The sequence below is a fragment of the Stegodyphus dumicola genome, chromosome 2 (assembly GCF_044657685.1).
Source record: "Stegodyphus dumicola isolate Sdum_Otavi_A_Nest chromosome 2, ASM4465768v1".
NCBI classification, from domain to species: Eukaryota; Metazoa; Arthropoda; class Arachnida; order Araneae; family Eresidae; genus Stegodyphus; species Stegodyphus dumicola.
Window position 1 is genome coordinate 140,107,712 of NC_140769.1, and position 12,222 is coordinate 140,119,933.

General features: G+C 34.6%; 1 non-coding gene across 1 annotated transcript; it reads left to right on the top strand.

Annotated features, from left to right (window-relative positions):
• Positions 1 to 785: 785 nt before the first annotated feature.
• Positions 786 to 858, top strand: TRNAS-CGA (transfer RNA serine (anticodon CGA)). The gene has a single exon. It is a non-coding gene; the product is annotated as a tRNA-Ser (tRNA).
• The last annotated feature ends 11,364 nt before the right edge of the window (positions 859 to 12,222 follow it).

Genomic DNA, 12,222 nt, shown 5'->3' on the forward strand with positions numbered 1-12,222 from the left:
GAATGTAATCATAGAAATAAGTTTATCATCACAGTTAGCAGTATCCTGTTCGCTGTGTTTGTTCTATTCAGCCAAGAATTATGAAAATAAATATTTTTATCTCTTTAGAAATTACGGCTTTATTTCATCCCGTCATAAATCACTAAGTTAATTGTAGACTCATTCGGTTATTTTGATGCTCTCGCTGGGACTCGAACCTGGATTTCTCGAATACGAGCAGAATGTGCTACCATTATACCACGAAGCCATGCAGAAAGAAGCTCCTCCTTTTAAAGCCTTATACGTCTCCTTATACGCTCTTCCTTTTAAAAGGCGACTGGAGATGAGGGAACACAGTCGTCAAATCCTGGTGGCGAAGAATCATCATCCACCATTTTCATGTCAGGTGCCCCTTAAGAGTAATTAGGCTACTTTATGCTGGAGGCGTGAAACATGAGCAACACCCTCACCGGGACTCGAACTTGGACTCTCGAATACGCGTTGAATGTGCTACCGTTACACTGCGAAAGCATGCAGAAAGGAGAGAGAAAATACCTTATAAATGTCTATAAAATATTCGAAAAGATTAAAAAAAATGAATGTGATAACAGTAATAACGATAAATGATTTCGTGGTGTTTGAGAGACATTTCTATCCATAACATTTAGTAGTATAATTGTACGTAACCCAGAATACATTCACCTTATCAAAACATCTCTAGGATACGATTAGCGATCCTTAAAATAGAAGAAACCTCTACCAATAAAAGTAAAATGTATAAGGTATTTCTCCCACCTTCTTAGCATGCCTTCGTGGTGTAGTGGTCAGCACGCTCGACGCGAATTCGAGAGGTCCGCGGTTCGAGTCCCGGTGAAGGCATTGCTCATTTTTCATCTCTTCTGCTTCAAAGTAACCTAATGTCTCTACAGTGGCGCTCGAGCTAAAAAGGTGGTGATTTCCCACCACCAGAATTTGGCAATTGGGTACACTAAAACCCCTGTCGCCGTTTTAAAGGGGGAATATATAAGGTATTTCTCCCGCTATCTGAGCCTTCGTGGTGCAGTAGTTAGCACGCTCGACGCGAATTCGAGAGGTCCATGGTTCGAGACCCGGAGAGGACATTGCTGTATTTTCATTTTTCCTCCTCCGAAGTAACCTAATGTTCTACAAATGTTCTAACTGTGCATTCTGTTGACTAAAGAACTATGTATTCTGCTAATTTTGATCTAAAAGTTATGTTCCTTCTTGAGAAAATATTCTTAGTAACCTTCAATCTTTCAGTACTATGAAAGAAACTGGAGGTGATAATATCTATGAGACGGGTTACAAATAATAGTAATGGTAGAATGGGAGACAATGCTATTCACCGCGATTTGCGTCTAGAAGAGAGAGATTTCTGAGAATCGCTAGAAAATTTCATTTAGAAATATGACTAATCAATATTCGGATTAAATGACAGAATAGTAATATTCCTAATAAACCAGTATCTTTTTAATGCTTTGATATGGTATTTGTATAAATTTTGCTTTCGCTTGCAAAATTGTACCACCGTTTCCTATTTAGAGATAATTGCTTTTGAGCCATACCAATAAATATCATTTTCTCTGTTTTGCAGTCGAAAATACACACATAATTTTTTTTCATTCAAAATAAATGAAAATTACATCGAAGCTTTCAACTGCAAAGAAAGTTTCACCTGAAAAACAAAATAATACTTACAATAATATTTTAACTGATCCCTAGATGAAGAAATAAACTTTCTTGCAAGAAACCAAAAGTGAGATCTATAGAGCAAACCTCTCCCAAAAGAAACTTTAGCCATCTCGTTTGACAAGAAAGGGCTTCCAAATCAATTTATGGATCTCCTTTTTATATATCCCAGTTTTTCTCCCAGTTATGTAGCCGTTTGACCTTCTCGAGTAGGAATCTTTAGCTCTTAACCGCATTTTGGATCCTGAAATGGTTTCCAGGATACGTTTCTTTTTTTTTACCACATCGTCATCGAGCCATAGTTTATAACTTCGCAGAAAGAAATTCTGATAAAATCTGATATGAGACAAGTCTTCTCCGCTCAGGGAAAGGAATGTTCTTTTCCAAAAGCTCTGTTCTGAAATAATAAGCTGAAAAATACTTTTGTATATGTGATCCCCTGGGTAAACTTACTGGAAATGAAAGTCAGAAGTAAAAATCTGTCTGAAAAAAATTCGTAAAGAAACAGCTTAAGTAAAACTAGAACCAAAGTGCATGATACAAGATATTAGGAATACCTTTCATTAATCTCATTAATGCAGCAAGTAAAATAAGGAGATGAAAGTGAAACAGCGAAAAATTTGAAATAAGGGAAAAAAAACTGCCTTAGAAAACAACCTTTGAATGAAATTGTATCGATTTCGAGAACAATCAGACATAAACCCTTCTTCTTCAGGAGCGAATAGGTATTTTTTTATAAGTGAAGAAAACAACTACCTTTCTGTATGGAGATGACTAAACAAAGCAATGGCGAAAACAACATAACACCAGGTGAAGAGAAAAATAGTAATGAAATATGAAAAAGCTTATGCATTGGAAGTTTGAAAAGTTGGGAAGAAATAGATTGGAATGAATGTTTTAATAAGAAAAGCTAACATTTTGTAAATGTGAAAGGTTTTTAATTCAGTTCATTAACTGAAGAAGCTCTGTGGATAATATTTATTAAATTAAAGTCAAAATTGTGATTAAATATCCAAATGAGCAGCTAGCAAAGATTTGTTATTTCTCCGTTTAAAACATAGAACCTCTTTTTATTTTACCCCCGAGAAAAAGAGAATAAAATAAAAGGAGCCTTTACTCCCAATACATTTTCCTTGAGTCTCGAGGAAGAGAGATCTACCAATAATAACTTTCGAAATCGATTTAGGTTTGTTCAAAATATACGCGATCTAAGATTGTTTAATTTTAAATCCTGCAATCATTTGTAGAAATTTTATTTTAAGTGTATTATTTCAGAGCACTTATATAGAAGTTCGATGTTTATTAATAATTTGAGAGATAAATTCCAAATATTATCGTACTCGAATGGCAACTCCCTATTTGCCAGGCGTTTTGCCTGATAATTTAAACATATTATTCTTCGTGTAATGAGAACAATTCGTGCAATTTACAAGTTCGGATGGATGATAAATGGCAAGTTCGAATGGAAGGGTTACATAGCAATACGTAAGGCCATGTGACTAAGGGCCCCAAAATTAGAAAATTTCAGTGGAAGACGCTTCTGACATTTCGTCAATATTGAAAATGTAAACTCGACAATAATGTTGCAAGCATAATTTGGTTACATGAAATTAAAACAAATTCAGCATATCATTTTTAAGAACTAACCTATTCAGTGAAATTAACACACTAAATGCAAATTCTTTCAAAATGATTTTGCTAATATCATTTACGTGTGATTACTGTATTCCAAACCTCGAGAGCAAGCAAATCGCCAAAAAGCAAATTATAGCTACTAACAGTAGTGCTAAGAGACTGGACAGCAAGAGTTAAAATCAATATAATTCTTCTAACTGACATTTAGTAGCTGAGCAAAGAATTTACTGATTTTAGGAAAGGCTACATTGTAAAGTATTTTCTACGTCCTTTCTGCATGCCTTCGTGGTGTAATATAATTCTTCTAACTGACATTTAGTAGCTGAGCAAAGAATTTACTGATTTTAGGAAAGGCTACATTGTAAAGTATTTTCTACGTCCTTTCTGCATGCCTTCGTGGTGTAATAGTAGCACACGCGGCTCGTATTCGAGAGGTCCAAGTTCGAAACCCGGCAACGGCACTGGGCATTTTTCCTGTCTCCTTCTTAAAAAAGGTCTCTACATTGGCGCCCGAACTAGAAGGAGGTGAATGATGATTTTTCTCCACTAAAATTAGGCGACTAGGTTCCCTAATCCCCAGTCGACCTGCATATAACGTACCAAAAGTGGACGCAGCCTGACCCACCTAACCAAACAAGTTGGTCTTATGGTCATAAAAAGCCACGCATTTTCTCCCTCCTTTCTGCATGCCTTTGTGGTGTAACAGTATCTCATTCCGCGTATTTGAGAGATCCAGGCTCGAGTCTTGGCCACGACATTGCTCATTTTTTATATTTTCTATTTAAAAAATAATTTAATATCTCTACAACATGACATTTTATACAAATTTTTGGTATTATTTTTTTTAACAGTTTGACCGAAGGTTTCACTAAGAAAGCCTAAATTTCCAAAATCTACCATGAGAGATATTTGTTTTTAAATTTTTATTCCAAAATGTGTCTGGTATTCTATACCTGGATTTATGTATTTTTAATATACTGCCTTCACTTCTTAGACATATTTCAAGATATACGTATGTAAAATATAAGCAGTACAATGGCTTTGCTTTATGCGAACAGGCAACCTTTAATTAACATTCCGAAATTTCACAGTCTTCGCCTTAGACCAGTACTTTCGAGAACATTTTGACATGTTATGTAACCACTAGTATAAATACCGACTACGCACCTGTAAGTCAGACTGCTTCCTGTTATTGCTGTTATAAGACTGCTCTGCTCTGTCCGTTGTTCATCCCTTTGTTAGAATAGTTATGACGTCAAAAGCATAAATTTAACTTTATTTTAATTTAAGTCATTATTGGATATGTAATTTGGAGAATTTCATCAAAAAGAAAATGATCTGCCATTTGAATTGAATAAAGATGTGCAATTAAAAGCAAAATCCTTCTGTGTCATCATTCTGTTGGATTTCACTCAGGCAAACTACGCCCGGAATGTGATGCCAAGCTTCGTCATTCCTGTGCCCATCTTCAAAATTAGCCCACGTACATAAACATTCTTACAGACATCACAAAAAATACTCTAGGCTACCTTGTCAGTCAGAGGCTTTCAGAGGCTTTATTCAACTAAAACAACAACAACAAAAACGATATTTATCTGCATAATGGCGGCGCGGGGGATTTTTTAACGAAACTAGCTTCTATTTGTGTTACATTAGGGAAAAGTTTACATTATTTGTGTTACATTAGGAAATGCCCAAGCAGCTAATACGTTCGAAGGGATTCAAATCCGGATAAAAATATCAGTGATTAGCTTTCACTTTTAATCTCTCAGTGAACATAAATCTTTTGAAGTCATATGCTACTGGTATTCATCGCATGCTAAGTTGCCAAGTGTTTCCCCTCCACCCCGCGCAAGGTCTATTTATCTTTAACGAGATGTGGCAACTAGCCAATTTCCAGATTATTTTCGTTCATTGATGCGGTAAACTGTTATTATTTTGCTTATGTGGCCCTTGTAAGAGCCTTAATAAATTACATGAGAAATATTAAACCCGTTATGGCACATGACTTTGACCAAGTAACAAGTGATTTTTCCGAGACAGACGAAAAGGAAGGGTAATAGGGTAACGGAGGTTATTGCCTCGTGAAACTAAAACTAACCAATCAAGTAAAACAAAGAGCCGCTCCATACAACACAGAAGAAAATATACTCTATTTACATAGCATAAATACAGATTTATAAATCACTAATTCAGATTCTAAAGAGAGAACTATAGATGACAAAGTACACGCATGCTCAGTCGAACGAGAAAATGATGATGCATTTTTGCTTTGCAAGGTAATTAAATAGAATTCAGCAAATGGAGAAACTTGAAGCCATAATTACTATTATTATTATTAATTATTTAAGCCATAATTACCATTAATTTGTAGCCATAATTAGGTTAGGTATCGTAGTCTCTAAGTATGTAAGTAGCAAGTAGCCTGGCCAAATTATCATCTGGAATAATTTGTACACTAAGCGCGTCTAATAAATTTATACTATTATCCAATTTTGAAGAAACGCTAAGCTTATAAGGTATTTCTCCCACATTCTTAGCGTGCCTTCGTGGTGTAATGGTCTGCACGCTTGGGCGTATTCGAAAGGTCCGTGGTACGATTCCCGGCGAGGGCATTACTCATTTTTCACGTCCACTGCTTCCAAAAAATCCTAATGCCTCTAAAGTGTAGCCCAAACTAAAATGGTGGTGGATGATGATAGTGCAGTGGTCAGCACGCTGAACGCGTATTCCAGAGGTCCGTAGTTTCCCGGCGAAGGTGTTGCTCATTTTTCATTAATCCTGCTTCCAACAAAATTCTTAATGTCTCTGAACTAAATAAAAGGTGGAAGATAACGATTCTCCATCACAAGGATTCGGCGATTGGGTTCCTTAATCTCCAGTCGCCATTTAAAAGGGGAATATATAAGGTATTTCTCCCACCTTCTTAGCGTGAAAAGAGATTTTTTCGTAAAGGATAATTTTAAGATGAAACGTTTTAAGTTATTTATGGTATCATGTGTTATCAAAAAAATAAGAAAACTCTGCTTTGCAGTCAGCCTCTTTGCCGAGATCTGGACTCGGGTTAAACTACCAGTGTTCAGAGACTTTACCTATTTAGCCACTGGTTGGCTCCGAACTCGAATAAGGAGTTCCCAGTTAACAAATTTTCTCATCTAAGAAGTCTGATTTCTAAAATTTCAGAATAAAATTAAAAAAATGCCTACATTTTTTTTTTAAGTGAAACTTCTATGTCGACGATCCTAGTGCAGTAAAAGCTGCGAAGAAGGGTGCAAGACAAGTTCGCCACGACCAATTCAATAATTTTAATTTATTACCACGAGCAAGTCCTTGAAATTTCAGCCATGAAGTGCATGGACGCTCTGAACGGCCATCCAACTGTAAATAAGGACTTTTAAAAAGAAGTTGTTGCTTTATAAGGTATTTCTCCTGCTTTCCCAGCGTGCCTTTGGGGTGTAGTGGTCTGCAGCTCGGCGCGTTTTCGAGAGAACCGTGGTTAGATTCCTGGCGAAGGCATTGCTTATTTTTCAAGTCTCCTGATTCCAAAAAAGCCGAATGTCTCTACAAGATTTGAGATATGATACAATATTGGATCACTTTTCGGATACTGATGGATCAGTTTATTTCTAATCATGTAGTTGCATTCTCAGCTCTTCTCATAATTTCATTCTGTAAAAAGTGTAGCTTGTGCAAGCCTGCATTTGATGCTGAGGTCCAAGCTAGAGATGTCCAATATATACTTGGTCTTATAATGTATAAATAAATTCTTCTCTTCCTGTTCAGAGACAGTCCAGAATAGTTTCTTAGGAGTACACTAAATTGACTAGCAATGCCAGTCTTTTCTTATGGTTCACATAAAGTTATCAGACTGTGTGAGGTTGTGACTCATAATGACCACTGTCTTATTTTACTGGCATGGTTCGTTACTTCACCATATAGGCTGTTCAGTACAATTTGCTGAATCTTTCGTCCCGTTTTAACAATTAGTGGACTAAATCTAGTTCACCAACTACTGATAGGTAATTCTCACTCCTCAATGTTACCTGATAGCTAACATGTGATTTATCTTAATTTGAATAAAATATGAAAGCACAGGTAAATTTTATTCTACCACTCCTGAGGGTCAAATTGAAAAAACAAAACAAAAAAAAAAATAATAACAATAAATAAATAAAAAATCTGAATGGTTTCAGATTTTAAATTACGTCGGCATTTATAGCATTTTGTGTGTTACCTTTATTTATTAAATATCGTGTTTATCGCACTAAAACCATAAAATTTAGTTCAAGAGCAATATCACAAAATAATTTTAAAATGAGCATATCTTTAGAATTTCCGATACACAGTCTCGCACGCTGGAGATAAAAATGTTTTTTCTGTACAACGTTGCCATTGCTCGCTTTGAAATCCTTGAGTTTGTTAATCAAAAATTCGTTAAAGGGTGCTACTTTGGTAGACGATTGCACGGATTTTGGCGATTAATACGACTTATGGTAAACCCACTGCTGGATAAGTTACTTGCGGTAACCGATACTTTGTTGTCATTTTATTTAAAAAATAATGCGTTTTATAAGCATAAATTCCGTGTTTTAAATATTATTTATGGCTTCTAAATATTAAAAATCAATTTAATTTTGCATTTTTAAAAATTTTGTTGTTTATAATATTTTATATAATTTTATGTTGTGGATGATGTAATCAATGACGTCACCTGATTCCAAAAAAGCCGAATGTCTCTACAAGATTTGTGATATGATACAATATTGGATCACTTTTCGGTTACTGATGGATCAGTTTATTTCTAATCATGTAGTTGCATTCTCAGCTCTTCTCATAATTTCATTCTGTAAAAAGTGTAGCTTGTGCAAGCCAAGTGCAACCAAGTAATTTGGTTTATTAATATCTATAAATTTAATCTAATGTTTTAAACATTATTTATGGCTGTTAAATATTAAAATAAAATTTAATTTTGCATTTTTTAAATATGATTTTATTATGAATGATTATTTAAAATAATTTTAATTCTATGCGTGATATAATCAGCTCCCTAAATTGGTTGCTGAATATTTGTGCATTATCGCGCCATTTTAAAATTGTATTATTCATCTCTTCGAATTCCTCAGTTTTCAAATGGAATGGATATGTCCGTTTCGAAGATGAATGTTGTTATTCGTAATTACCAACAATTATTGATATCGGAATAAAAAAATTGCCCTTTGATACCTTATTTTCGCCAACCTGTCTTTCCTAATCAAAGATTTATTTATAAATTGTTAGTAGCGTTAGAGGAAATTTATTTAAAATTTTTGGAGAAAACCTCGCTAATTGCTTCTTCAATGAAGTGCGAGAGATGTGGATCACAGATGAAGATTGTTAGAACACCGGTTTTTTTTTTTTTGTTTGTTTTTTTTTGTTTTTTTTTGGTACTTATCAGTCAACGATAGGTAAAGTCGTTTTATATTATAATAGTCGTTAATTTAAGTATATATTTTTTTTTACTTTACAATTGTATACTTCAATTTTTATTAAAAAATTAATACAATGTTCTCAAAAATTCCTGAGATTTTTATTGCCACATATGTTTTAATGTTAAATAATTAAATCCTATAAAACTTATTTTAAAGTAATATTTTAATTCTTTTAAAAGTTAGTATGATGTGTTTAATTCGATATTCAATTTAAGTAATATTTTAATCCAATTAAATGTTGGCGCAATGTTTTTATAGCAGTGTATTTATCCTATTATATGAAAGTAATAGCTGAACCTTACTTTAGCATTTTATACTCTTAGTAAATGTATTTATTTACATTTGCCAGCCATCTTAAAAAACAACGTTTTCAACAAAAAATTAATCCATCATTTTTAACGATATTTATTTTTTTAAAGTTTAGAATATTTTACTATATGCGTAAAATACGTAAAAACAGAATTTTTTAAGATGGCTGACGACTGTAAAAACCGCACCAACAATTCCGCCAATGTAAATCGCCAAAAATCCGTGCAACCGTCTACCAAAGTAGTACCCGTTAAAGTTTAACGAAATATGAAATCGATAATAAAACTAATTTCAAATTTGGGCTTCCGCATGCCCATATTCGCAGTAGGATTACGTCATTCAAAAGTCGATGGCTCTAGATACCGTTGTTTTATCACAAAGCGAGCAATATACATACATTTATACAAATTTTTCATTATTTAATTTCTTCAAATATAATGCAGGACTCTAACATTTGGTGGCAACAGTTTGAAAAGCGAAACGGACATTTATAGTGAACTAACGCAAAATCGCAAAATGAAAACAATAGTCCTTCAGAGACAAAGCCCCTTTGGACTAATATTCTTTTATCCGGGTCTTACATCAAAATTAAATTATTCAGTTCTATTTAATCTGATCTAGTGCTTCAAGTACGAATGGAGTAATATGCTTATTAGCCCGAAGGTTGCGTTAGACCCAAAGGGCTGTTAGTCTTAAAACGATATTTTGCGTCGCTTCGTTTTTTGCGTTAATTCACTTTTCAAACTGTTTCTACCCAATATTATCACCATGTATTATATTTAAAGAAACTAAATAATGAATAAATGAATGCATGAATATTTCTAGCTCTATGAAAAAGCAACGGTACCTAGAGCCATCCAATTTAGAATAATGTAGTCCTCCAACCCAACATGGTCACTTGGAAGTCCGAAGTTTGAATTTCAAATTAGTTTTATTATCTCTTTCAAATTCTGTAAAACTTTTGACGCATTTTTGATCAAGAGGCTCAACGATTTCAAAGCGAGTAATGGCAACACTGTTGGAAAAAAAAATAACTTTCTATCTCCAGCTCGAGAGACTGTGTATTGGAAATTTAAGTGCGATAATGGTTTAAGTGCGAAAGAACATGAAATTTAATAAATAAAGGTAACAAACAAAACCTTAAAAAAAGCCCTTTGAGGCATAATATATAATCTGCAAGCTTTCAGATTTTATTTTTTTTTTGAATTATTATTATCGAACGCATTAAGTATAGGGTGGTCATAAAAAAGCTTTCCCGGTATATGCACCTGAAGCAGTCTATCCGCTCAATCAACGAAAACAAAATTTTATATATTGTAATTTGAAGGTAGGCGTTCGAGATAGTGATGATTTAAAATAACAGAGTTCTCACGCTGTTAGGTAAAGCGAAACGATGTATAAATTTTCGAATGGCAGTACTAAATTTTTCCTGCGCAAATTGATCAACCCATTAAAAAAAATGGCTTTTAAACGATGCACGTATGACGAAAATAATTGTTTGACGCAATGTCTACTTTTAGTTTATAATATGTGACTTACGAATATTTCCAACATTACTAAGATTAATAGAATACGTTTCTAACAGCAAATATTAAAAACCACAGGACAGAGTTATTTTATCATTATTAGCCTAGAGGGGCAATTTGCGCAAAAGGACTATTAATTTCGTTTGGGCATTTAGCGGTGGTTCATCACAAGCGTTATTTCACTTTTAAAATTGTTGCCACCGAATATTATCGTCCTGTGTTATAATTAAAGAAATTAAATATTGAAGAATATGCATAAATATATGCATGTTTCTCGCATTATGATAAAACAACGGTACCTAGAGCCATCAATTTTGAATGACGTAATCCATACTGCGAATATGGGCATCTGGAAGCCCTAATTTAAAATTTGTTTTATTATCTGTTTCATATTTTGTAAAACTTTAACGAATTTTTGATTGACAAACTCAAGGATTTTAAAGTGAGCTATGACAACGTTGTACAGGGGGAAAAAAAAAATCTTTATTTTAGCGCGCGAGACTGTGTATCGAGAATTCTAAAGATATGCTCATTTTAAAATTATTTTGAGATATTGCTCTTGAACTGAATTTCATGGTTTAAGTGCGAAGGACATAATATTTAATAAAAACAGTCCAGTAAATAAACTTCTGTATGAAAACTGGAGTAGTAGGAACTACACAAGAGAAGGATTACAGTACCCTTTATTAAATACACTGGTTATCAAAAATTAAGGGAAAATCACAAAAATCACAATCGATTACTGAAAAAGTTACATGTAGAATTTTATGAAACGTACCCACAATATACAACACATAGTAAGGTATCAAATAACATAAAAATTAATTACCAGGCAATTATGGCAGTATAGAAATTAGCACATGTATAAAATGAACAAATCGAAAGTGTCAGTTTGCTATAGAAAAAAGTACCTTCAATATGGAATAATGGTCACCTCCAAAAGCAATACAGCTCATACAGCGACGTGTGATGCTTTCATTTATGCGGTCTATCAGTTTCATAGGAAGCGAGAGCCGTTGCTCTTGCAAAGCAGTTGCAAGCGCGACAAGGGTCTGAGGGGGCGGATTGAGAGCAGCTAGAGGTCTCCCTAAAGCATCCCAAACTGCCCCGGCATATGGGCGCACATAAGCATGAAGGATGTCATCTCTATAAACCGGAGCATTAATGGTTTCCCTTGGAAAGACATGGAGGTCTGTGCGTCCACCCAAAGAGATGCCACCCCAAACACAGACACTGCCTCTTCCGTTTGTATCTCTTTCACGGATGTTTGACGGATGATAACCGGTTCCAGGTTCTCTACATATCAAATAAAGCCTACTATCATTTTCTAGACTAAACCTGGACTCATCCGTAAAGAGAACAGCCCTTTATTGATCAGGCGTCCAGTGGACATGTTGCCGTGCCTACTGCAAATGGTCCCTCCTATGGCATGACGTGAGCGGCACGCAAATGGCTGGTCGCCTCGCATACAGACTACCTTCGTGAAGCCTTCTACGCACAGTTTACGTTGACACTAACCTTCCAGTGTCTGCAGCAAGGGAGGATCTAAGAAGAGTAGGAGTAGCGGTTCCATTCCTGCGTGCACATAATATCAA